This window comes from Desmodus rotundus, chromosome 5 (assembly GCF_022682495.2).
Source record: "Desmodus rotundus isolate HL8 chromosome 5, HLdesRot8A.1, whole genome shotgun sequence".
Lineage (NCBI taxonomy): Eukaryota > Metazoa > Chordata > Mammalia > Chiroptera > Phyllostomidae > Desmodus > Desmodus rotundus.
The window spans coordinates 134,335,002-134,362,482 of record NC_071391.1 but is presented as its reverse complement, the minus strand read 5'-3'; the positions used below and the strand labels follow the sequence as shown (position 1 = coordinate 134,362,482).

Below are 27,481 nucleotides of genomic sequence, written 5' to 3'. Positions count from 1 at the left end.
ATTCTAAACAGAATTACTTCCCAAAGGCCCACCTCCTAATATCATCACATTAGGGGGTAGGGCTTCAACATATGAATTTGGGGAGAACATAAACATTTAGCCCATAAGAAGCACTTACTGTGATCCAGGCACCATGCTAAGTACATTAAATGTATTATCTCAATTAATCCTCCCAGCAACCCTTTGAAGCAGTTCGATTTATTATCCACAATACACAGAGGAAGAATCAATTCGGAGGCACTCTGTGCCCAGATACTGCTACCAACACAGGCACGATCAGAGTTAGCGCATGGCGGGGCCGACGCAAAAACCCGCTCTCATAACCCAGGGCACAACTGTCTGCCTCGCTGCCATGCTGGTCTAGCAGGGAAAAGGGATGATTTTCCGTTTTAGAAAAATTCAGCTGAGATTTGTTTGTTTTCTTAAATAAGCTTTTTCTCTCTCTCCCTAACCCTCACCTCTTAAGACAACAAAACACAACCACCTACATTAATTGGAATAAATTAGTTTCAATCAGGTATAATGAAAGTGCAGAAGAGGATAAAGGTTAGGTGAATAAAGTTCTAAATAAGCTAACAGAAGTGAATGAATGGATTATTATTCTATCAAATATTTTGGAAGACCAGTTTTGATGGGTTGAATCGTGTGCTCCTAAATTCACATGTTGAAGTCTCAACACTCACGGAATGTAATCATATCTGGAGATAAGGTTTTTAAAGTGGTTAAGTTAAAATGAAGACTTTAGGGTAGGACCTAATCCAGTATCACTGGCCTCCTTATAAGAAGAGGAAATTTAGACACAAAGAGACACCAGACACAGGAGCATCAGAAGGACAACCCCGTGAAGACACAAGAGGCCTTTCTCCTTCAAGCCAAGGAGCGAGGCCTCAGAAGAAACTAATCCTGCAAACGCCTTGATCTCAGACCTCCAGCTTCAGGAACTATGAGAAAATAAACCTCTATTACTTAAGCCACTCGGTCTACACTGTTTTGTTATGGCAGCCCCAGCGAACTAATATACCCGTATTTTTGTCAAAGAAACAGAAAGAACCAGAATGTGAGATTCTCTGGGAATTTCACTGTCACTCACGGCCTCTATACAGGCCACTAACAATGCATCAGAGCTTTTTGTTTTTTAAATAAGGGTTAAAGTGGGAAAGTCAAGGGTACAAAGATGATCTTAGGCCTAGAGAAATATAATAAGTATCCCAATTTTCATAACCAAGATACGCAGATGTCCTTCCTCTTTTTCTCTTTCTCTTTTTCTCCCTCCCTCCCTCTCTCTCTCCTTCTACTAACATTGCCTTTGCTATCCTAATTGTGATTTGCCTGTCTTTTCCACAGTGGATAGGTGTGCTGATTAACGAAGAATACATCTGACTATAGAGAAATGAGTCAACTAGAGGCATAGCATGTAACCGGAAAACTTCTCCTTACGTTTAGATTATTTATTGGCTGAGCCGGACATGTAGCCAGAAATCAACTAATTTCTGCTCTTTGTGGTTTACCCACTCACATTACCTCATCACAGCAATGTCTCCTCCTTTGCCATCAGTCAATGGGCTGGGAGCAAAATCAAACACTGCCCTGAGCTGGAACATTCTCCCGATCACAGCCCCGCTCCCCCAGGAATTGTGGCAGAACTGTATTACACCAGGAGAAGTCAGCCTTCCCTGACTTCTGAATCCAGGCTCACTAATAACCTTCCCTTGCTTTTGCTTGGATCTTAATGACCTCATCCCATCATAAGAGGCCTGCCTCTTTTTTTCCTCTCTCGACATAAACACAAAATGGCAGACAACCCAAAGAAATAAGTATAATTTAGATGTAAAATAAAATCTATCACGGGGTTGTGTGTGCACGCATGTGTGTCTCGTTGGCACGCACCAGATTGGACTAAACGGCAGGAATTTCCCAAGGGACGATAACCTCCAGATACTGCTACAAAAGCTTTATTCCCCACTCTCTGCAAATTATTTAATTTAAACACTGCTTGATAGAACTCTCTGAGGAGAAGGGTGTTTTCCCAGGCCCGTTTTTAATTTGTTGGTGTGTATATGCATGTGTGCCTATAGAACCAGCCTCACAAACACATTCACTGCTGCAGACAGTCCGGGCCCAGGATTCTGATGGCAGAACGAGGGGCCGTCAAGTGCTGTCTAAAACTAGGAAAATGGTGAAATGCGCATGTAACTTCTCTTCTTTGTTGGTGAGGAAAAATAGGCAGAAGTTCAGTTATTCACCTGTTAGGGCCCTCACCCAAAGGGCACTTTCTGTTTCCTTGGTAGACATAACTGAATATTTTAAAAAATCGTGTGTTTGTGTGTGTCTGTGTGAGGGTGTGTCTTTATTGTGTTAGTGTGCACATCTGGGTGTGTGTGTGTACATGCACCATGGTTAATTTCTCATAGTACAAAATGGTCACATCGTGGATACATTGTACTAAAGCAGGAGAAACAAAGCAAAGATTGAAGAATCAGTTTTCATAAGCAGTGGGTTGTGCTGTAGAGTGGGCCAGGGAGAAAATTCATAGCTTTTATACCTTCTGCTTCCTCCACTTGCTTAACTTCTGCCATTTTCCTATATGCTAATCAGGACAAGAAACCTGGCCACACAAACCCCTGAGTGTCCTATTGTATATTTTGCCAAATTTCACCATGAAAAATCTTGCCTTTTTAAAGAGTTTATAGGTCCCATTAAAGGATTCAAATGACTTTCTCCCCTAGACAGAATTTCTTTACATAAGATTCCTCAGAAGGGCTAACCCTGCCCCAGAAGCAAACTTGCACACACAGGCCCACACTGGAGATAGTCTTGTTATCTTGGCTAAATCAATTTAAAAGCAAATAAGCATTAGACAATAATTTCAATATTAACATAGTCTTCTTGCTTCTTCATCAGAGCAAGCTAAAAGCATGTGACCTCCCTTCCACCCTTCACCTAGGCTTCCTCTAGTCCTCTCCCTATGTGGTGCCCTCCGCACAGGTAAAGCGACCTCCTCCTTCCCACCAGCCTAGTTATTTATTGAATATGCTAGCATTCTGGAGCATTATCAGCTTAATGCATAATTCAAAATCTCTTGCATGTGGCCTGCACTTTTGCCTTATCCCTGCATTCTGAAGGAAAGATAAGAGGAAGTATTTCCAAAGTGAGCAAACATAAGGATGCCTGGATGTTAACATTGTCGCCCTCCCAGGCCAGCCCGCCCCCACCCCTCAGAAAACTGTGCACCTTGCAGCTCACACACAACCCGCAAAGCTGCTGCACCAAGGGAAAACAATTCCACAGACAGTCCAAAAGTTTACACTGAGAGGGACCACAGAACCTTTGGGAAAAGAGGTCTCGAAAAGTGGAAAAATCACAATTATTACCTCTAGAGTCCCGTTCTAGACTGGCAACCAGATGTTTGCAGCCAAGCAATAGTTTCAAATCTCTGCAATTAAAAAAGAAAGAAGAAAAACCAGATTTAGAATGTTTTGTGTTTTCTGCCCCCAGTGTGTCTGGTAAAAGGGAAGAGTGAATGGGAAGAGAGGGGCAGATGGAAAAGGCTCCTGAACATGTTGGAGGGAAGAAAAAAAAACCCAAAGGAAAAGGGATGTGAAGGACAAAAGGGAAAGGTGGTGAAGGGTTAGGGTGTGGATTGATTGCGGGACAGGATGGGAAGGAAAAGATAGGACTTGGAGAAGAGAGGGCTTCGAGATCAACTATATTAGAAGGTTAATTCAGTCAAAATCAATTCAGCAAAAGTGGCTCCAGTGATTTTTCCCCTGTACTGAATTGACTGCCTTCTGATTGAATTGATTAAATTAACTAGTTATTTTTAATGAAGTGTGAAAAGAGAGAAAATGAGTGTATAAGCCCACCTGCAAATATACTAATCCAGGTAAACTGTATGCTCTGATTTGAACACACTAACAACTTGACAAGCACACAAAACACAAACACACACACACCTATGTATGAATGTATATGCGTGTGTGCGGCAATGCGGATTCTGGCAAAGAGTGCCAGCGCTGTCCCCCCAGAGCCTTCACAAGCATCCTATATACACGCATATAACATATATTCTGAGTTTTGTTTTTTCCAGGGCCCGAATACTGTCTTTTTGGAAAGCAGTGTCTCCTTTATAGAGGTACTCTACTGTGTAAATGCATCAGCACCATTTTTAAAAGTAAGGTTCACCTCCCCCTAATGCACTTCTGTCAAAGTCAGGGCATGACACTAAAACTCATAAGGTCACCAATGGCATTTGGACTTATTACTAAATAAGAAATTCTAGTAGATGCTTTTTACATGCATTTTGAGTCCACCAAGCAACAGTTCCTCCTTTTTTATAAACATAAAGACATGAATTATTTAAAAAATTAAAGACATTTAGAATAATAGTCCTCCATACGCAAAAGTATTTATTTCAACTTTCATCATTCATAGTTTATTGCATTGATTTTTTTTTCATCAGTTTACTTAGTCCTAGGCTTCCACTGAAGTCATCAATAAGAAATGAATTTTGTAACTTTCAAATCCACTATATTATTTTACCTTTCATTTGTAGTGAATTTTCCTTCTCTCCATGGTATTACTGCAATAAGTCAGTCATTATTTCTTTATGTTTTTCCTTCTTTCTTTAGTATTTCATTTCCCTTTACAGCACATCTTATGATCACAAAGAAAACAGAGACACTTATTTCTTTTAACAGTTGAAATTGCTGCAAGTGATTTAGCTGTCATTTAATTTGATTCCTTTCTTCTGTCTGTGGAGAAATATGTTTAATGTACTGGAAATTATGTTAATAAGAAAAAGCATTATCTCATTTAATGAAATAAATATACAAATATTTCAAAATAAAATAAAGAGGCAATCTTCACTGAGAAAAATATCTCTTATGGTTTGCATAAAATAAATAAATGAGAAAACAAAATCATGAATACATTGAAACACTGACAAAAGTGCCTACATTCAAAAGGGGAGGGGAAGCTTGGTAACTGAATTAACCACAATTTAATCAAATATCTTTCTGAAAAATGTGGGGCCCATATTAAGGATCAAATTGCTAATCTTACATTTCCAATTACCTCAAGGAAAATCATTTTATTTTTTTAAGAATGGACACTGGGATTTTGAAAAGTTTTCTTTGTAATTTTTCTGTTCTACTGCAATTGGTCTTTCAATGATTGCTATGGCTTGAATTAATAATTATCAGCAATCTAATTGAAAACACAACCCAATTCATATAACTACAAGAAAGGTTAGAATTCCTTTGATTTTGCTAATCAAAACAGAGTCAATGAACTAGTTCCAAGGCTTTTATATATTAAAATTTATTTAATGTACAAAAAGGTTAAATAAATATTGTTAGTGATTTGAGTAAAACTTGAAGCAATTATATAATAAAAGCATGACCAAAGTAACAGAAACACATAATTAGCAATTTAATTACTGGCATGAAGACAAGCTAAAGATGTCAATAAAAAATCTTTAGTGACAAGTCTATTTTATTCTCTTTATTGTAATTTGTGAGAAATATTCACCACCTGATGAATAAAACCATTTTTATACTAAAAACCTACCCTTCCAGAAACTGAAAAACTCACTTTAAAATATTTCTGATTTCATATCTTTATATGGGGAATCGTTACATTTTTGCCCATTTAGATAAGCGCTTTCTCTTCTCTGAAAGTATTATATTTCTAGTCGGCAAGTAAAGAACATTATGTTTTCTTAAATGAGTTAAAGTAGCAGGTGTTCTTTGTTTCAATTTCATTCTTTTCCAGCTTCAATAATGTTTGACAGAAATGCTTCCCTATATATGACACTCCAAATATCCTATCTTTTTTCATCTAAATTTCAGCTGAGAAACACACCTAAACCATGGATTGTTTTAAAAGGAGATAAACGCCAACTGTAGTGGAAATGGTCAGGCTGTTTGGGCATTCCTCTGGGTCTTTCACAATTTCTTTTTCTCCCCTATCTCTGTATTTGGAGTTATACCTGGGAGGTAAAGGAGAGAAATGAGTACGTTCAGTTTATTGTGATATGGTCCACTTGTATGTTTTCATCACAATCCCAAGTTTCAGATTTTTAAACAATCCTGAACTACTTATCTTAAAGTGTTCGATGAACGCTTATGAGCTTCTATGTCACTGGTATTTAACCAGCAGCAGAAAACAGGTATCTCAAGACAGAACCATATTGAAAGAAGTTTTCCATCTTGTGATAAAAAGTGAATCATCTTGGCTGGTGTTCAATAGCCACTTGTACAAGCCCAGTGCATGGAATGAAATCATGAAAGCCAGACTTGCTAAGAAGCTTGGTCTATAAATAAACTTGAAGCATGATGGAATACACTTTGAAAATAAACTCCAGCCTCTATGAAAATAATAACTCCTAATAACATTGCCTTTTGTAATTAATCTACTGATTCTAATCACTTTGACATACACTTTCAATCAGATATCCTAATTAAATATTCAGGTCTTGGGAGAAGGGTATATGAGGCCTGTCCAGAAAGTATCCAGCCGTGTAATATGAAAAATAAAGACATGTATTGAAGAAGAATCAAGATACAAGAAACACTGTACATAGGACAATGACACCTCACTCTCCTTCAAAGTAGGCACATTGGGACCTCACACAGTTCTCCCAATTGCCATCAGCTGCCCCTCACATTTTACTGAATTACACCAATGGTCTGAAATCTCTTCCTTTTCAAAAGGTGATTTTAGTTTTGGGGAAAGCCAGAAGTCACAGGATGCCAGATCTTGACTGTGGGGACCCTGCGTCACCTGGGTGATTTGATATTTCACCACAAAACTCTGTAAGAGATGTGATGCATGAGCAGGCATGTGAAGCTGCCAATCACCAGCTGCCCATAGCTGTGGCCTTCGGAATCATCGAATAGTTTCCATGGAGGAATGTTCAAGCTTAATGCAAAATTTGATGCAGATTCTTTGCTCTATTCACTCAGTCATTTTGAATGTGACGGCCACACAGTACACGTGCTCACTCAATGGCGTCTACTGCCCCCCGTGACTAGTATAGTGAAGTCATTGTTCATGCATGCACATTACAGTCCACTGTCCTTGGCTGCCAGGTTGCATGGATGTCACACAAACCATTCTCATTATATTAACAATGGCTGGAGTTTTTCTGGACAAATCTCATATAATACAAACCTAAAGTTTCTAAGGAAACTGAAAATGTTCTTAGGAACATATTTTACTTGGCTATAACTTGAAAGACGTGAAAAGGCAAGTAACTGGGAGATGACTTTTTGGAACCTCATGGCTTATATACTAGTCACTAGAATCATTCATTTCTTACATATACTCGTATTTGGATTAAAGGTTGTTCATTTCCATATAAAGTTCCCATTCCCAGAAGATTTTGGTCACTGTTTATTATAATCGCCATCAGCTTGTAAGTTTCTGTTGCAGCCATAAACACAAACTTGTGTGGATTTTTCAACTCTAATCATCTAGGCTTGAAATTATCTTTCCTTCTATACACTTGTGGTCCAGATACAAGTTGCCATAAATAAGCATGTTAATTTACAAATGTACACAAAAGATCTCCCTTATTACTATTGTGGAGGATGGTTAAGCAATGGCACCTGCCTTTAAGAAGCTCATAATCTAGTTAAGAAGAAGGGTGCCCAAAAGTAACAGTTGCCTTATAACTCAAATGTGGTTATGATAATTGCCAACCAGACCACCCAATAAACACAAGAAAGTTCACAGACTAAAGACAGTACAGTGTCCTTGTGGGTAGACCTTTTGTAAGTGGATACTATGGGGAGAATTTTATCAAGCTTTCAAATGCAACTTCTCATTTGAACTTAGGAACTAAACAGCCCCTTGTACAGGTAAAGAAACAGAGATTCAAAGAGGTTAAATAATTTACCCAAACAAAAATGTCTTACAATAGGGATACAATCACAGAGTTCTGTGATGTTCTAGGCATGAAGAAGAAAGGATCTGAGATGAAGGAATGATCAAAGTATGTCAAGTAGAGAAGAAGGAAACATTCAAAAAGCATGTGCAGGATGAAGGAGGACTTTTTAATGATTTCTCAACAGAATGATGGCATGATGAATGCAGAGTAAAGCATGAGTTTAAAAGTTGAAAGACAAAAAGCAAAAGGTGGATGCTGTTGATGCTCCACCCAGGCCCCTTTACCTAGGGGAGGTCATCCCCCAACTACTGGATTATTGGCTGATAAAGGCTCTCAGCTGCACCCTTTTCTACAGAAGTGTCCTCAGTCTAGCAGGATCTACTTCACTGCAGAGGTTAAAACTCCCTCCACTATCAACCCATTCAATGGCTGCCTGACTCGAGGGGTACAAAAGCCAGCTGGCTAGCTTATTCATTCAGTCATTCAATTGAATTTGGGGGGTGACATTGATCTGCAAAACCAGAGATTTCAAGTGTACAGCTCAACAAAACATCATCTGCACACTGCATCATATATGTGCATATGTGTGTGTGTTCTTTTGCTTAATCCCTTCACCTCCTTTCATCCAGCCCCCCAACACCTCTCCTCTCCAACAGCTGTCAGTCTGTTCCATGGATCTATGCCTGTTTCTATTTTTCTTGTCAGTTTGTTTTGCTTATTAGATTCCACGTATGAGAGATCATATGGTATTTGTCTTTCTTTGACTGAAAACCCAGATCTTTTGACCTGACAGACATCACTTTTATGGGGTGGGCTGAAGCTGTACATTAGCTGAGGCCACATGCCCTGCCCTGCTTCCTCATTCCCTTTCTCCTCTTCCGTCTATGCATCCTTGTGTTAGGCTCTGCAGCTAGGCAACCTGACAGGAGAGGAGGCAGTTAGAGCCTGCGCTGTCTTCCTCCTCCTTGAGGGAAGAAAGACTAATAATGTGAAAATATGAACAGGTAAGTCATAGCAGCTTTACCCAGACTCACCCAGGGCATACATGGAGGCTACCTACATGTGATTTGGGGCCATATTGCCTGTGGTTCATAACATTCTATCTACTAAACCATTTTTCTAGCTAAGATGACTGGGTTATGATAGGCTTTACCATTTCTAAATCACACACAAGGAATAGCCAAATTCTTTGCTCTAAAACAATGATGCCTCTCTTGAAACATACCCTCATATGGAGGGAGAACATCACCAGTCATCAGGAAAAATGGCATCCTCTGAGTGTTATGTGACTGTCCTTGAAATATAGCCACCAACTTTCCCTAAATGAGATCATGCCATTCGGAAGATTAGACTTGGGTCTCTGATCAGTTTTGAGAATGGACTCTCATCATTTACAATGATGCATTTAAAAATGAAGTAGCCTGTGCCTAAATACACAATTAGCTAGGTATAAACTGCAAATTTATGACTGACTTATTTTCCCTAGGAGTAATAATGAAATACTCAGAAAAATATATTTCTCTTTCATTTAGGGTAGGATAATCCCTCTTCAGCATCACATAGGATACATATTTGTGCATCCACAGGGATGAGCCAAAACTCAGTCTCTCTTATTTCCAGTAGCTTCTTAAAGTAAACCTTTGAGGCCACTAAAACCCAAGTAGCAATGATTAAAATGAAAGAGGCAGACCTTTACACATTTAAATGTAAAGACAAATTAATATTAGATGCTTCTTCAAAACACTATCTCTGGAACAAGTAAAATTCAGCTGAAGCACAAAGAACTTGCATCCTTGTAGGCTGTGTGAAAAGAGGTGCCATGGAGAAAGGTGCCTTTTTTTTTTAATTGAATGCAATCCAACAAAGATTTGGCAGACTACATACGTAAAAGGTTGGGAATGCTTGCAGAAATTGATTCATTCACACTGTTGTGAATCATTTAGCACACACTTCAGAGAGAGTTTAGCATCTTAGTCTCTGCCTCCCACTTCCTAAGAAAGGCTGTTAATCAAAATGAAGACTCAGAGATGCAGCCTCGGGAATGGGACAAAGAGATGAGAACAAGGCACGTCACGAAGAATGATTTTCCTCCTCTAAGGACAGTTTCGGTTTTTCTTTTTTCTTTGAGGGTGGAAGGTTTAATGCAGTAGCGTCACATAAATTAATATATAGATTCTCAGACAAAGGTCATTATTACAATGTATAAAAACAAAGCAACTCCTATATTTAGGACTTCACATGTATTTGTACATGCCCAGGTCAGAACGTATACTGCCCACTTCACTTAAGCACAGCTCTCCTCCAAATTGTAAGACTATAAAGGAGCATACTATAAATTATCTAAATGAAATGACTAAAAACATCTCTATTTGTAAAAGTCTTGTAATTATAAAAGAAAATTAACTTTCTTTAAAATATTTTACACATCATTTTAATGAATTTTTAAAATAATAAGTACAGCAATTCAGGGTAGACTTCAGACCAGGGCATTAGAGATAAACTATGTAATAGCTGAAGTTCACACCTACACACCAACACAACCAATAACTTAATAAGGCCAATAAAGTTTGCCAAATTTATTTTATTTTGTGAGTGCCAGTAAATTCACTAGTACTTTAAAAATAAAAGGTAATAAATTATCGGGTAAGTAAAATATACAAGTGCTACATCATTAACAGGGTTTACAAATGATGTTTTCAAATAATTAAAATAACAAAAAATATCATAGTTAAGGAACATACACAGAGTAAATATGTATTTACTTTCCAAAAAATAGACCAAAACTCATGTAGGGGTTTGTAAAACCAAAGTAAGAGGAGCCAGAGCAGTGGATGGGACGGTGCGAAGTGCACTAACCTCACCGCACATGGAATTCCCCATTCACTCTGCCGTGGCCGCTAGTTACAATGTTACCTCTCGGATCTGTGCCCCGTCTCCAAAAAGGTCTTCTACCACAATTATTGCAACATAATTATGAGCTTATTCTTGTGAGTATTAACATCATATTTATCTAGGAAAAATAGTAACAGGAAGGGGAAAATGAGCAGGGGGAATTACTCTTTAAGTATCTGTGGGGATAGAGAGCACAAATAATCCAAATCACAGCTCACTTAAAGGTCACTTACATTTGTTTTTAAGATGCATAATGTACCTACTGATATCCATGTTCATCTACCCCTTTAATAGATATAAACAAAAGTAATAAAGGCAAAGTTACTGCTTTGTCACTTGGCCTAAAGCAGAAAGTATGATTTGTAATTCTTTACCTTAAAACACTTACTTCATGCCTTCAAGATGTCAGTAGGTTATATTTTTAATTTAACTCCCATAACTACCATATTCTTATCACCATGTTATACCTGATGGTGGAGAAAGGGTGTGTGAGTCCTTGCTCTGCGCATTCACACCCATCTTACAGGTTCCTGTACGACATCAAAGGCAGGGGGAGACATCGGGGCAGACAAGCTTTCACATTCCTAACGCTTGGTCAGAGCCTCCGCTCCCAAGCCTCAGTCAAGGGTCTTATTCTCTGTGTTAGTAGGTCAGAAAAGAAATTTGATAACATGGAGTCTCTTTCCTTGTCTTTGTATAAATAATTTTCATTTGTGTAGGAGGCAGTTTGTGGCTAGAGATGTGAATACTGAAAAAGTGATTCCTATGGGCTCCAAACGGAACTTGTATGTTGTTTGACTTTAAATAGTAGGTCTCAACCCTGGCTGAACAATTAAAATTACCTGGGGAGCTTTAAAAAAAATATCTCTGCCCAGGCCCCACCCTCAGAGATGCTGACTGTAATGGGCTGGGTGGAGCTGGGCGGGGCCGGGCAGCAGTGTTTTCTTCTGAGAGCTACTTGGGTGACTCTATTGTGCATCCAGGCCTGAGACGCACTGATTTTACAGCCTGGGTATAACTGCACAGAGCGCCAGGAGGGCTGATTTCAGACCTCAGCTATACAAAGGATTGTGCGCCTAGGCAAGTGGATCTTAGTTTGTAAGCAATAAAGTGGGAATAATAGTATGTTACAAATCGAAGCTAAAGAATTAAATTAGAAGCTTTTTTTCTTGTCCCTTCTAAATATGGATTGACCTCAAGGCACTCGTGTTGGTATCTTGGAGGAGGGAAAGTGGGAGATTAGTACAAAAATAAAAGGATATTATTAGCACCAATTCTTAAAAAAAAAAAAATCAATGTCCTCCATTTGGATGAAGGAACAAATGTATTTGATAAATACATGTTAAAAGCTAGCTTAGAATAATTTTTGAATTGCATTTTCTCAACATCTCATTTCAAATTCACATTTACTTTTCTACAATTTAAGATCCTTGGAGGCAATGAGGTATTGTTATAAGATGGATGGATTCATCTTCCAACATATTAGGATAATGACACTGCCCATATTCGGGCTTCAACTTTTACCTGAAAATTTTCTGCTAGGAAAAAACCCTACTCTGAGAGACATGTGTCAAAACTTAATCATCCGACTTCTCAAGTAAAAAGTTATAAAAAAATGATAGCAGACGATGATTTTCTTTTAATTTTTAAAGAAAAGTATTCCAAAATTGTGATGACATTCTAAAGCATTTTAACTCTGCCGTTGCTTTTCAGATTCCCAGTCATAGTACTGTGTTAACAGCAGCATTGTCAATGCCTTAAAGTAATACCAGTAGGGCAGATATTCCATTAAAATCTTAGATTCCTTTTTAACTTCGGTAGTAGGATTGGGTGACATGATAATTATGTTATAGAGAGATTTATTACATTTTGATACCAGGCAACATCCCTTGGCCTATATTTGTATCTGTGATATACCTGAGGTTTTCATGGAAAGCAAGACTAGTACAAGAGTGATGAGGATCTCAAACACAATACTTGACCTAAATACATTATGTAGCACTGGGTATCTGTTAAATAGGTCAGCCTGGGCTGTTAAAAGTTATGCAAAACTTATTTCTGCCACACAGGAGATATGTCACTAGTCAAGCTGTATAAAAATCAGCTTTCTAGGCAGGAAGAAAATGCTCCTCATCACCGGGAGGAAAAAAAAAAACTCTTCACCATACATAAAATGTCTTAAACACTATACTATGCTCATCATATGTCTTTAGGCCACAGAAAGTAATAAAAGCAACGAAGCTGATGAAATGCCTAACAATTCCAGGATTCATTTAAGTGGATGAAAGTTCTTTGAACACTGCTGTAGTAATTTTATTCTTCCAGCAAAAGCAAATGAGACTTCAAAAGTACACAGGTCTCAGCTACCAAACCAAAACGATGCATCTCATCCCCAGATGCAGACCTGGACAGTCTGTCAGGGTTGGGGAGGTCCCACCTGTACTTCCCCTGCTACTTTGGACACAGTTGTCTTGATCTTGCCTGATGTGGCTTCATTAGCTGCCTTAAGTGTAGTGTGCAGGGTGTTATTTTCAAAACACCAAATAAATAGAAGGCTCACAGAAATCTTTCCAAGCTCAAATCAATAACATTTGATGGTGCTAAGGTTTCTGCCTGATCACAAGGCCCTAAAACCACAGCCAGCGATCCCCAAAGTGTGGCCCCAGGGGTCGGCAGCATCGCCTACTGGGGCATTGTTTACACATGCAGCTTAAAACCTGCCCCATGGAAATCCACCAAACCAGAGACTCCGGGGTTGGGGCACAGTGATTCATGCTGTAACTGACCCTCCCATTTGAGAACTCCTAAACTATACTATTAATTGCTTAGCTTGAGAGTGGACATAACAGCTGCCACTTAACAACTCTTAATTATCCTTAACAATTAGAGACAAGAATCAGGGTAAGTTAAATAAAGAACATCTCCAACCCCCATATTATCCAACATCAATCCCTTCCTTCAAATAAACTTGTTATAAACAATGGGCAATGTTTATAAGTGGTCCAAAACCTTTTCCAACTTGAACTTAACAATTCTCATGGGATGTCTCTGCTTCTAGAAAAATGAATAAAAGCAGTGGACATAAGAAGAAAATAAATGTGAGACAAATAAAAGCAAACAGCTTAGACTACTCCCTAATCATATGGTTTAACCCTTAGGAATTGAAAAAAATACAGTTTAATAAGGAAGTTAATTCATAGTGAGGTGACATTTGTGGTATCTTTAAAGGAATTTTCTTTAAGAGTAAACCTTTATAGGTAGGCACTAGGGAATTCAAATTCCCCAAGTCTCCATAGATTTGCCAGCATAATAAAATACTGTGTGTTTGGATGTTCGGTCCTCATCAGTAGCTCTGACATGCTAAAATAAAATTAGATGCTTCAGACTTCTTGCTGAAGGACTGAGTTTTTTACCTCTCACCTCGTTACCCTCTACACTCTCTTAGTAGGCTTAGTTTTATGTATGTGAGTTCCATTTCCAAGAGCTCAAACTCTTATGATTTTGCATGATTGAAAGACATTCATTAAAGAGACAGGAAATGAAGTATATGCAAATTTGAAGCAAGCTAATAAATTTCTTTAAAGAAAAAAAAAACCTATCTGTCCCTGGTTACACACTAAAAACAAAACTCAGAGCAAAACAGATCACAGCTGCCCAACTAAATTGTAATCTGTTCTGGGAAGCGGCATCCACCGTCTCCCCTACACCTGTTTGCCAGCATCAGGCAGCCGAGAAACTGCACGAGGACATCCAACAGCAAAAAGTAAACAAGCTTCTTCATTTTGCATTATCACACCAGACTCTTGAACAGGTTTTTAGTACAAGCTCCTTGCTGATATGCTGAACTTCACAGAGCTTGGTCACATACCGCAGGTAGCTTCTGAGTCAAATTCAGTTCCTCTGGGACAAGTGATTATTTTCTTCTCTCTGACCCAGCGAATGCGGCAATGTTCCCCACATACAGTATTTCTGCCCTGAAGGTATTATTTATGTCCCGCCACCTTACCCCCCAATGCTCATAATAATGCTAGGCAAAGTGACAAAAATAAGTCTGCCCTTCCTTTGCATACTGAAAACAAAATACATACAAGGCTGCTGCTGCTTTTATTGCTTTGTTATTTCATCATTATTCACCACAGTTCTTTGCCTTCATTTGCAGAGTTTGGGTTTTAATGTAATGGCCATTCAATAAAAATGTTGCTTTTAAGGGTTTGCATATCATCCCATTTTCTCTTCAACCCTTCAGCAACCATATGGCAAGCAATCAGGTCTGCAATCACTAGGTCCATATTATGTAGAGCATGATTTCAGCATTATGCTATTACCCATCTGTTTCTGTAGAAAAAGACATGAACCCGTGTATAAGAGGTCAGTGGTTTCATTGCACACCATATTCCAGAAATCTATCTCTGTTCACTTGAGATCACTTTTGTGATTTACTCTAGTTTCCAGGCCAGACTTTCTCTCCCTCTCTCCTTTTCTTTTTTTTTTTAAAGAAATACAGAAAATCAGCACAATTTGTCTGTCTGCCTATTGTATAAAATTATTTGTAACTGTCAGAGTAGACACTTAAAGTTTCTTACTTAAGGGTATTTATCCAGAGATTCTGCACTTAAAAAAAAGTGTGGGTGGTAGAGAGAGGAGAAATCAATCTCACTGGTTTTACATTTTTAACTGTCGACACAATAAAGATGACAGAGTTTTTCAGGTGGAAGCAGACACAAGAAGAGAGGAAGTCCAGGCTCCTGCCTCCGGTTTGAGAGGCCTAGCACCAACCCAGACTAATTCCTCTGGGCTCAAGGAAAGATTGCCACATACAAATCTAATATACCTATATCTATATTCTGTTTCTGTGTGTATGCTTGCCCTATGAGTTCACATACATACTCTGCAGAGCAGGCTCAATGTGAGTGTTGAATGTTAATTCAGTGGAATGCTTACCTGGATATTTCATAAATAGGCACTTATAATGAACCTCAAATGCAATCAATTGTGGCTATGAAAAGACCCAAAGTTTGAAATGCCAATAACTCTGCTGGGTAAAACTTGGCACAATAAACCTCCACTGTCTTCTATACTCTTTCAGACTGTTATCAGCCCAAAATTGACTTAGGAATCAGAACAGGAACACATCAAAGGGATATGAAGCCTGTTGCCCAGAAACTTTTGCGAAGTCTTTTGCAGCTATTGGGAGTGGCTCAGAGCAAATGCACTTTTCTGCTCCATCCACTGGTTCTCAAACCTGGCTACATGTTGGAGCCAGCTGGGGAGGTTTTAAAAAAACCTGATACCTGAGTCTAAACCCCAGAGGTTCTGACTTGATTAATCTGGGGTGTGGTGTGGACAATTGGATTTTTTTTAATTGACTTTAGAGAGGGGAAGGAAGAGATGGAGAAAAATATCAATTTGTTGTTCCATTTATTTATGCATTCTTATATGTACTCTGACCGAGACAGAACCCACAACCTTGGCATATTGGGACAACACTCTAACCAACTTAGCTACCTGGCGGGGGCAACAATTGGACTTTCAAAAGTTCCCCAGGTGTTTCTATTATGCAGCTCAGATTGAGAAGCTCTGGTCCAGTAAGATATAATTAAATACAGATCATCTTCATTTCATCATTTCAAAGTACAATGACAGGATAGGGTGTAAATACTACAAAAATTAATAAAAAGTGTAAAATGTTCAAGGTATAAAGGCAAAAATTACAGGCTGACAACTATCAATTACAAAATACATGCTTTTAAACAGTAATAATACTGGTGAGATTTCTACATAGATTTGGCCTACAGTTTTATTTACATCCTTCAAGAAACTCGAATGCCATAGAACATGCATAAACAATGTTAATGCTGGGACTTTAGTAAAATACGGACAAATTTAATTACAACCTAATGGTTAGTAAAGATCATTAATGTAATAATTGAAAAAATAAAGCTAAATTACTTAGCATTTATTGGATTCATACTAATAATTATTCACACAAAAATTATACCAGAAATATAGCCATATATCCCTTTCAGAAATCAATCATGTGGCCATAAACTCTTAAAGTTTTGATATGTCTTATATTTTGAAATAAGTGTTTTTTAACTATTAAACCTCACTAGTATGTATGCCTTTATTTATTTATCTACTTGCTCATTTATTTTACCCATGCCCACCCCCCCCACACACACACATCCTTTGGCAACCATCAGCTTGGCCTCTATATCTATGGGTGTGGTTTGTTTTGTAAAAATCAATATTCTTTAGGGCAAACATTTTGGAAAAGAAAACTGAATTATTCACACACTTTAAAAAGATAACATTTCAATTACATTCAGTTACATGTTTAACACAACTGGCTATAAGCAAGAAAATCTAAAATTAAAGCTGACTCCCAGAACTTAATTCACAGAACTGAGCAGGAAATATATGAATACAAGGCAAGTAGGTTTATATTGAGGCTGTTGGGATTCTTTTTGAAAAATACCCCCCAACCTGACAACCAGTTTCCAAGAATCAAATATTAGATAAGTAAGAAGAAAACCTACTCACCCTTCCTGATCTGGAAGGGCAGGAACTACTGAGTGAGAACACTGTAGTTTCTCATCCTGTCTTCCAACACAACCTCCTTTACTAATCTTTTTCTTCCAAAGCCTTCACGCCTTTTCACCCTTCCTCCCCTTTGCAGACATCATAATCTGTCACAAACTTCTAATCCATCCAAAAAACAAATGCAGAAAAGCAGTTAAAATATGATGCTGCTCAGGCAGTGGGTATTTAATCAAGGCCCAAATGCTCAATGGGTGGAAGTTTGGTGGTAACGCTCAAGTGTTAAAGTGGGTGGAACTGAGTCTGGGCACAATGAAAGCACACCACTAGGGAGCCTAACTCCATTTTCCCATGGTCAGGGCCACAGCCAGCCACAAGAATGCATCTTTATGCAGGAGAAACCATTGTAGGACTATGATCTTGCTGATGGATGCACCCCTATCTAATGAGCTGTCTCATCGCTGTGGGATGGACATTAACACATCCTGAAAGTTGGTTCGTAGAGACTGATTCCATTGGAGCATGGTAAACAACTACATAAGTGCCTCTGAATTTGCTCAACTTCATAGTTACCCCTATCTTTCCTTTAGGTAGAGCTCTCAATATTACAATATTATTTCTTAATTATTACTCCCTACTAGACTCACCCTTTCTTGTGCATGCCCCAAATGCTCAAAACAGCTGAATCAGAGTTTGGGGAAGAGGATGTGAGCAATCCATTTTTCTTAGTGGTGCAGAAAAATCATTGTTCATCCTTTTCAACATCACTCGGAATAGAAACAAAATGTGTTGATTGATTATATGTTGATATATCATTATTCATTATAAAAAATCCTTTCTAAAAGTGATTTGAACTGAATTACAACATAGAACATATGTACAGGAGGTTGAAATGGTTTTAACTATTCAAAGAAAAGGGAAATATTCCAGCTGTGAAGGTTAAAACAGTTTCCATGGTTGTCACAATATCTGGCCCTGTGCTTCCTGGCAATCAGGGAAAGAGAGCAACACGGTAATTTATACAAGCTTCAATGTCATAAAGAAGATAGCACAATAGTTCTTCAAATTAGACAGAAACTTTCCTGGCACTAAATTCTGAAAGGCTGTCTCATGGGGATATTAAACAGGTGGTATTGACTAGCATAATACCCAGTGATTTTGATAATCTTTTTAGCACAAAAGAGGGCAGGGGCACTAGACCTTGGTGCACAGATTTGGTGTGCCCTCTGTTCCCGTAGCTTCTTTTCCTTATCCGTATTTTCCCTTCACCTTTATTTTCAACAGTCCCATTATTATTTTTGTTGTTGTTGCTATTATTATTCTCTTTAAAGTATTGTATTACATGCATTTCACAAGCCATCTTAAATATTTTTGCTAACAACATAGGGTGGAGAAAGTACATAATTATTATTTAAAGAGTTAATGAAGAAGTATTGATCAATCAGGTTTGGAATCCAATACCTAGATGAGAATCTTGCAACTCAAGGTGAGATTCCTGGTAATTTGTAGAATTCCATGATCTAAGTCTCATCCTAGTGACAAAATAGTTTAAACATTAGGCTCCAAAAAATTTATCTTCACATTTTAATGTACCTGTGAGTCATATGTTAAAGATGAGGATTCTGATTGAGCAACTCTGAAGTTAGGTCTGAGATTCTGCATTTGTAACAAGTTCCAAGATGATACTAATGTTGCTAGTCTGCAGATAAAACTTTGAATACCAAGGATGAATAGCCATTGACTAAGGCTGAACTCTCTAATAAAGGCACAAATATTCTACATTCCTAACAAGAAGTCCACAAACCTGGGATACCAAGTAAGCAGATAAAAAGGGTTCATTTTATTGAGAAAATTGTGAAATCCAGACACATACTCTCTGCAGGCAAGTGGGTAACATCTGTGAGTGCTCTAGCTTGTATCTGAAAATGGTTCTTTGTCAAATTTCACCTGGTTAGTCTGACTAATTGCTCTGGTCAACTGAAATATTAAGCATCTGAGAGCAAGAAATATGTTTATACATCTTTGTTATTTCCCACTTCTCCCAGCCAGTAGTCGTTACAGGTGTTTCAGCAATGTGTGGGTTTTAAACCAATGGTCCATCAAGAAACAAAATACAATGATATGGCCCTACCTCTGGTGAGTCACAAGCAGTATTCGGATTTGCAAATCATTAAAACCTTAAGTGTAAAAACATTTCAAGGATAGAGATTGAGTAAAACTGGTGGTGTGTAGTTGACAAAAACCATAAAATATTTAAATTTCATTACCTAAGAATCTTGCTCAAAAAGCCATCCGTTCTTTTATGGATTCATTAAATATTTATTGAGCACCTCATTGCTTATAGTTGGTTAGAGTTGATAAGAGTCACAAATAAGTATAATCCAAAAAGAATAAGAATAAACCAAATGTAGTGTGTCACTCTGGGTCCTGTGAGAAGCAGATGCCAAGATGGGATTAGAGGAGAGGCTTGGGGAGACCTCAGACTATGATGTAGTCTGAGCATGAGGAAGAATGGGGAGTTTCTACGTTGGCAGAAGCTTCCTAGATTCCAAGCTAGGAAGGCTCAGCAAGCCATAGGGAAGTCCTTGTGTCATAGTCAGCTGACAGAAGAGACCCAATTGTCCTAGGAAAGGCTGATTTAGCATGTCACCAAGCTCAGTGATTGGCTGAGCTATGTAGGAGGCATGGCCTTGGAACGCACTCAGAAGTAGGTTTCAGAGCACAGAAGCCGAGGACCTTGGTCAATTCTGTTACTGGGGTCTGGGTGGAGACCGGGAACTATGGAACTCAAGTTCACCATAAAAATGGTGCTCAGGCTAGAGGTTAATTAACAAGTTCATGCACACAAGGGAAAGAGCAGCCAAAGGGACAAAGAAAATGGCTGTTCCCCAAGTAAATGCAGGGGAACATTTTTAAAGAAGTTGAGATGGGAAAGATGATGGCTAACTGTGACATCTAAGTATGTAAAGGCAGGGACTCTTCAGCACTTTGCAGTGGAACTACATGCTTCTCTAAGCATTGCATGTCTGTGGAAGGTCTGTTTGCCTGATAAGGTGGTACCTCTCAGTTACTGGCACTGCTCTGACTGGGTGCAGGGTTTGAGGGGCAACCAAGAGGAATTCCAACCTTGTCAGGACAGGCTCGGCCTATCTGAATTCCACTGCCTATAGTGGGAGGTGTGTGGGCTGCCACAGGCACTACATAGATGTCAGTATGCATCTGAAGCTACTAATGACCTTCTGAAACATTTAGATGTGAGTAGATGTAAAGAATGTTCTAATTTGACACCCCCATCCAAAGACAGTGAAAGGGAGAACATTTTGTCATCAAACGTGTGTCATGTAAATATACTCAATAAAACCATATAAGCCTCAAGTAAGGGAAATATATTAATATGCTATGCATTAAAAGATTCCTCTGTTAAGTCTAATTATATTATTTGAGATTCACAAGTCTTTTTTCAGATACTATAGGGATCTAGCAATATCAAAATACACACACACATACCTTAAACCAAGTTAAATGCTTAATTCCAAATCTTTGCTTTACCTGATTTATCCTTAAACTATAAAGTCGGTTTTAATCCTTGTGTTTATCTTATAGAAGTGGCATTTTGTTAGTACTTGCATGTGTTTAAAATTGTCCTATATAATTTTGTGTGAATTTCAAATAGACCCAAGGCTGGAAGAATTCAAGATGCATTTTATTTTATTCATTATTTTTAGAATAAGTAACATAGCTGTTAATAATAATTTTCTTTATACACACCTGCCAGTCTCACCAGTTGAGTGAGGGTGAGTTTGAGAATATTATATACCTAATATCTTTAAGATAAGCCTGCAATGCATTGATTACAAAGTCTATTCATTAGTTGATACCTGGTAAAAATTGGTAGTTGTATTTTTCTGTCTTCTAAAAGTCTTTTGTATATGAGTCAGTACTCTGGGGTTTTTTTTGCTAAAATAATGTATAATTCCACACTATCTGATCATAATTTCCCAGTTCACTATTAAATGCACTAGGGGACATTTTAACTTCAATTTGTTATACCAATCAAACTTTACAATCCACTTCATTTGGTTCCTGCATTGCCATTCCATGGCCAGCCATGAGGCAGCTCCCCCTCAGGATTGATATGGCTGCCCAATTTGATATTCCAGAGTCCAGATGAGAACACTTCTGGTCCCTTGGATTGTCCATTCTCATGCCCAAGGAGGTACATGGCAGGTCATGAGGGCATTGTCACAGCTAAACTGTTTCATCCCTGCTGCTGTGTCCCCGAGATATAAAGATAAAAGATGCCTGTGGCTCCTTTATTATCTCATTTCTGTCTTGTTTCAAATGTGATGGCCTAACCTTTCACACAAGCAGCAGGGAACTTTGAACATTTTAGAATTATTTTTAAAATATTCAGCTCACTATTGTTAATGATATAAAATTAAGTCGCCACAGAATTTACCATAGACTTGCGTCGTATGAAATAATCTATAAGACTAAAAGACTCTTTTTTCTTTCCAAACCTGAGAATATAATTTCAACAGAAAAATCTCTCAAATAAGATCTCAAGATATTACAGTTAGAACTGGAGAAAGCTTATGTCAAAACCCAATTCTTATGGGAAGAGGCCGAATTCCAGAGCTAGGAGAAATCTGACATGTTCTTCTGTGTTAGGTCATATAAGAACACATGGGGTAAGGGAGACAGGAAAGCTACATGAACTGTTACATCCTTGCTGTTAATGAACATTTGCCACATTTATACATGCATGCGCACACATGCATACATATATATTATACACACATATACATGTATGTGTACTTATTTCGTAACAATCACATTGCAATGAGGTCTTTTCCAACATCCTGAGCTCATCATAATTAAGCGTTTGTGAAGGTGGACTAGGAGTCAAACAATCTTAGCAACAAGATTATAAATACTTCCTATTCTAATACACCAAGTGCAAAGAGGGCTCTGAAATATCAAGGGGGAAAAAAAAGAAGGCAGTACTTAGGGTAACAACGTCCAAATGAATTATTGGTTCTTGGAAGACAGGTCCACATTTAATTAGCACATTACTACATTTTTAAACTCATATTAAAACAAAACAAAATATAAAAAGAAAAGTTAAGCTGAAGAGATTCTCACCTTCCAATCAATATGATTATAATTATTTTGTTACATCAAATTTTATTGTTCCATACTTAGGTAAAATAACCACATCAGAATTCTGCACAAAAGAGTAGGTTGTCATATTTACTTAAGGGTTCTTCAAATTACAACCATGTAATTACATGAATATGCTCTTAAACTTTTGAGAATAACTAACTCTTGTGGGACTTTTCACAACGGACATGGAATGATGAAATAACAACAACACCAACTATACAACAACAACTATACAACACTCCTTTTAAGAAAAATCTTTCCTGGACCTTAACTACCTAGACATGGAGCGATGGCAAATAGATGGTGTGCCGGTTGTCATTCCACTCTCCTGCCACCATGGCACACATTGATAATCAATAAGGAGGCTGTTGTGGCTGATCTCAGACTTATTTCAGAAGCCTCAATATTGCACCAGAAGCAGCCACTCCCAATCAATAGCATTTGGCAGGTGATTTGAAACCTATTTGCTACTATAGACTTAAAGCATGTATTCTTTGGAACACTTAACTTAGTGTTTGTTTTTACATATCTCTTGATATTATTCTGTGTGGGGGATGGTGTGTGTGTGTGTGTGTGTGTGTGTGTGTGTGTGTGTGTGAGGAGGGAAGACAGAAAGTCTCACGTGCCTAAATTCATCATACAAGGCAGAGACCCTGTTTTTACTCCTCTAGCATATCCCTGGACACCTAGCACAGTGCTTGGCTCTTATTTGCTAATAAATAGTTGTTGACTTTTTATTAAAAGAAAACTAAGAAAAACATTGGGTCTGTCATTTAAATTCTTGCCATATTTGTCCATATTTGCTTATTTGATTGCAGAAATACATTATGACCCAACTGAAATGCGAGTTAAAGCTGTGACACGCAGACACGACTGGAAAGTTTGAGTGAGTATAGAAACACTGGTCTGCAACCTCCCGTCTGCGACACTGAACACAAAAAGCTCTGTAAGGCTTTTCATAACTCGTGCGGCGGCAAAACCAGACCTGAGCTGATTTCAAAGAGAGATCTCCAGCCTCTATTTATTCCATGCATTGTGAATATTCATACACTGCCATGCAGAAATATGAACATGTTTGATTACAGGGTGCTGGAGATGTTGCATAATCTGGGGCGTACGTACCAAATTACCTTTCTAAAATAGAAAATTCCTGAGTGAAGAAGGATCTCTGCCCCAGGGGCTTTGGGCAGGGACGGGAGACCTACATGTGTGGACCTCCTACACCTCAGGCCCTGATGTATTTCACAAATGAGCTACATCACTTAGTCTAATTAAATAATTTTTTAAAAGAGACATTTGGAAGAGACAATGCTAAACAAATCAATTTTCATGCCCTATCAGATTTCTTTTTTCATGTTATGAAGTGTTGAGGAGATGACGAATCTGGGCTGTTGATCCCTTTACATTGGGATACTTCCCATTGTTTCTGTTTAAAGGCATCTCTGATCTGTGCATAGCCACTGGGAATTCCACGTTCCCTGCACTGGATTTTCAGAATATGTCCCATGCTAAAGGCTGATTAAATCCTATTAGAATTTCGTTTGACCCTATAGTATTTCTAAACATAGGTAACAATACTCTGTATCACGATAGGTTCCCCTAGTTAATGTTCCTTTGATGATTGGTTAAATTGAAAATACATAAGAAAGAAATGCATTTACATAAACTACATTGAATGTCATCAATATTAAAAGAAGCTTATTTGAGGCTGACAAAATGCAAAAGAAGAAAAAGAATCAAAAATGTGATTTTCAGTTTTTAGGAATCAGAGGTTGTATACATAAAATATACAAAGGCATTTCACAGGGTCCCTTTAAGCTCGCTGCATTATTTACCCAGCCTTTGCCAAATGCTTTCCTTTTTGCGTGAGTTTGCCACCTCCCAGCGATGCAGTTTATTGTCGCGTGTGATGGGTAACAGACCTGTTTGTGCTGTCACAATGGCCAATAAAACTGAGCTGGAGACTCTTCATTTCAAACCTAAAATAAATAACTAGATTTCATTTAAGCCTCCCTGTGTGAAGTGCCGCAGTCTTCCCATAGTCTTCACTTTCGCTGCTTTTAATGCCCAACTACTTAGGAATCACAAGAGTGTTGGAGTGTTTAGTGACTCCGATCCTCCCATCAGTAAACTGATCCGGTGATAAAACGGAAAGGGCCCAGTACTATTTGCATTTTGACTCGGTTTAGTCACAGATCACAAAATAAATTAGTAAATTGAGCAACAAGGCTTCCCATTTGCAAAACCCCAATGTTTGAAGTAATCATCTATGCTTAAATTCACAAATCCTTAAAAATGTAATAATTTCCCTGTCAACTATGGAAAATAACAGCACCAAAGCAACCATTTAGAACTCCCTCCATGCCAAAGGCACTGGGCTGTGTTTGAATTTGGGATTTAGGAAAAAAACAACACACACACACAAGACAGGAGAGGTTACGTAGGTGTATGTTCTGGACATCCTCCCCTCCTTCAAATATTTAGGACATTTTCTGAAAACAGGGAAGATATTGAGAGGAGGAATCTGATAACCCAGCAGATTAACTAACTAGTAGTCAAGTGCACTCAAACTTAAATGGCCAATGAAATAATGTCACAGGCAAGATCTCTCTAGCAGTGAGAGAATTAGGTTTAGATGCTTTGGCCAGTGAAACAGCCCAAACAGGTTTGTCCCTCATAACCCAAAACACAAAACAAAATAAAACAAAAAAATACTTCCATTGCTTAGAGATAGCAAGCTCATGCCAAATGCTGCAAAATGTTCAAAATATTATTGCTCTTAGTGACTAACAAGGACACCAGTCCACTTTGTCAGTTCAGAGTACAAGACGTGGTCAAGGACTTTGGAGCAAAGACTGTATTATATTGAGAAATATGGGAGAGTTGTCCTGTCTACACAGTGATTCCGGCAAGGTCTCATCACACAGGGGCCTTCCCCATCTTGAAGAGAGAGAAGGAAGATATTAGTACCACTGAGATTTTAACTGGCATCCTGGGAAATTTAGGTTTGCAAATCCTGAAACCAGAGCCCCAGAACTTCAGTTCTTTCTAAAAGAGAGGGCTCTTACCCTGGCTGGCGTGGTTCAGTGGATTCGGCACCAGACTACGAAGCAAAGGGTCGCCGGTTCATTCCCAGTCAGGGCACATGCCTGGGTTGCAGGCCAGGTCCCCAGTAGAGGGCAAGCAAGAGGCAACTACACATTGATATTTCTCTCCCTCTCTTTCTCCTTCCCTTCCCCTCTCTAAAATAAATAAATAAAATATTTTAAAAAATAAAAAAATAAATGAAAGACAGGGCTCTTGAGTGGAATCAAATCCAGACATCTGTGGTAAAAAGTCCATACCAAGCCTTTGGACCACCTAAGCTGAGTTAATTACAATGTATAGTAGCAACAAGTACCAAAAGTCCCAGCTTTGCCCCCAGGCTATGCAATATCTTTATCAACATCACCTCACAATGATACCCACAGCTTTGCATCTTTCTAATAATGGTACCAGGTAACCAATGAAAGGTAATAAAAGAAAGGTAAACAAAAGGGAGGGAAAATGCCAATCCCCAAACTATTTGACTTTGAAATGTCCAAGTTAATTCTGTTTCAACTAAATCACTGAACACCAGAAGCAAGTCAGCAAAGAACTTCATCAACTGAAATCCAGATACTGTCAGGAGAACTATTTGTTTTTATTGTGCTTAATTTCTACCAATGGTTGTGAGTTATCAAACATACCATGGGGAACTAGGCATATGATCTAATAAATAGAATACAAAGGCTGCCCCCAGCACACATGAGTAAATAGCTCATGCTTTTATCAGGAACTACTTTGTTTTTAATAACCATAGGTTTAAAATATAATTTATTGTTCATTTTTTTTTAAAAAGAGCTCTCAGAGTTATAAATAAATAAATAAATCATAGCAGCATTGTAACCCTAGGAATATATTCCTGTCTGGTGAGAGATTTTTTTTTGTACATGCCATAAAAATAAAGATGAAAAACTACCATTCCTTGAGTTTGAAAGGCATTCTTTCTGAAAATGTAATATGACTCCACATTACCTCTACTGAATGGTGAAAAAACCAAACCAAACCAAAAAAAAATTCCTATCTGAGTCATCCTAACATACTCCTTCCTGATGCTAATCTCTGTTCTTCACCGAGATGCTCTCCAACAACAGTGGTCATCTAAGTACTGTTAATCCTTTTAGCGAGCACTAATAATTATGCATTAGTACAAATAACATTAAAGCCTTTTTTCAAATAATTACATATATAATGGATGTGTCTTTTAAAAGTTGTTTACAGCTAATTAACCAATGAATAATTGTTTTCTCTTCCTGAAAGAGGGAAAGCTTATCTTGGAGTCACAGTAAAAAATGCTTTTTTTCCCCCCAGTTTTACAGATGTTGTTAGCAATTAAAACGGTTAAAACACTATTAAAAAGGAATTCTTGTATTAAAGGGCTTACTCATTGCAGTTGTTTCAGTTTCCCAGCTACTGCATCTTTTAAAAATCTTTCCCAGTTAGAAAGGGCACCGGTGGCCAAACAGAGCAACCTCTTTCTCAATAGTTCAGACCCTTTGGTGTCACAGCACCGTGTGCTTGTTGCTATACGACTAGTTTAATTGTGGGCTGTAATAAAGGTCATAATTAATATACCAACACAGACACTAACAAACAATTTTAAATTGCCAGCATAATCAAATGATGCAAACATCTATGAGCTACAAAAGTTCATTGCCGCAACTGACAATTTCTTAATTGTATTCAGTCATTCATGGAAATTTTATTAACATCGAACTGATGTATCCTGCCCTTACTCTGTCACAACACCAGGGATCTAATTTCATTATTTTCCACAAGATTTGCTTGACTACTGCCATGATTCTAATATTGCTTCAGTCCAGATGTTTATGCTATTTAAATTAGGAAGAAAAGGCTTTTGGGTAAACACAATTAAAGAAGTTTTTTTTCAAATTTAGTTTAACAAACTTC

The 27,481-nt window shown here is 38.1% G+C and overlaps 1 long non-coding RNA gene across 2 annotated transcripts in view; it reads right to left on the bottom strand.

Moving 5' to 3' along the window:
* Positions 1 to 27,481, bottom strand: part of LOC139440928 (uncharacterized) — a 535,155-nt gene that overhangs the window by 326,119 nt on the left and 181,555 nt on the right. For both annotated transcript variants that reach the window (XR_011651245.1, XR_011651246.1), the window contains exon 2: positions 3,372 to 3,433. This is a non-coding gene — a long non-coding RNA (uncharacterized lncRNA). The remainder of the gene's footprint in view (positions 1 to 3,371; positions 3,434 to 27,481) is intronic.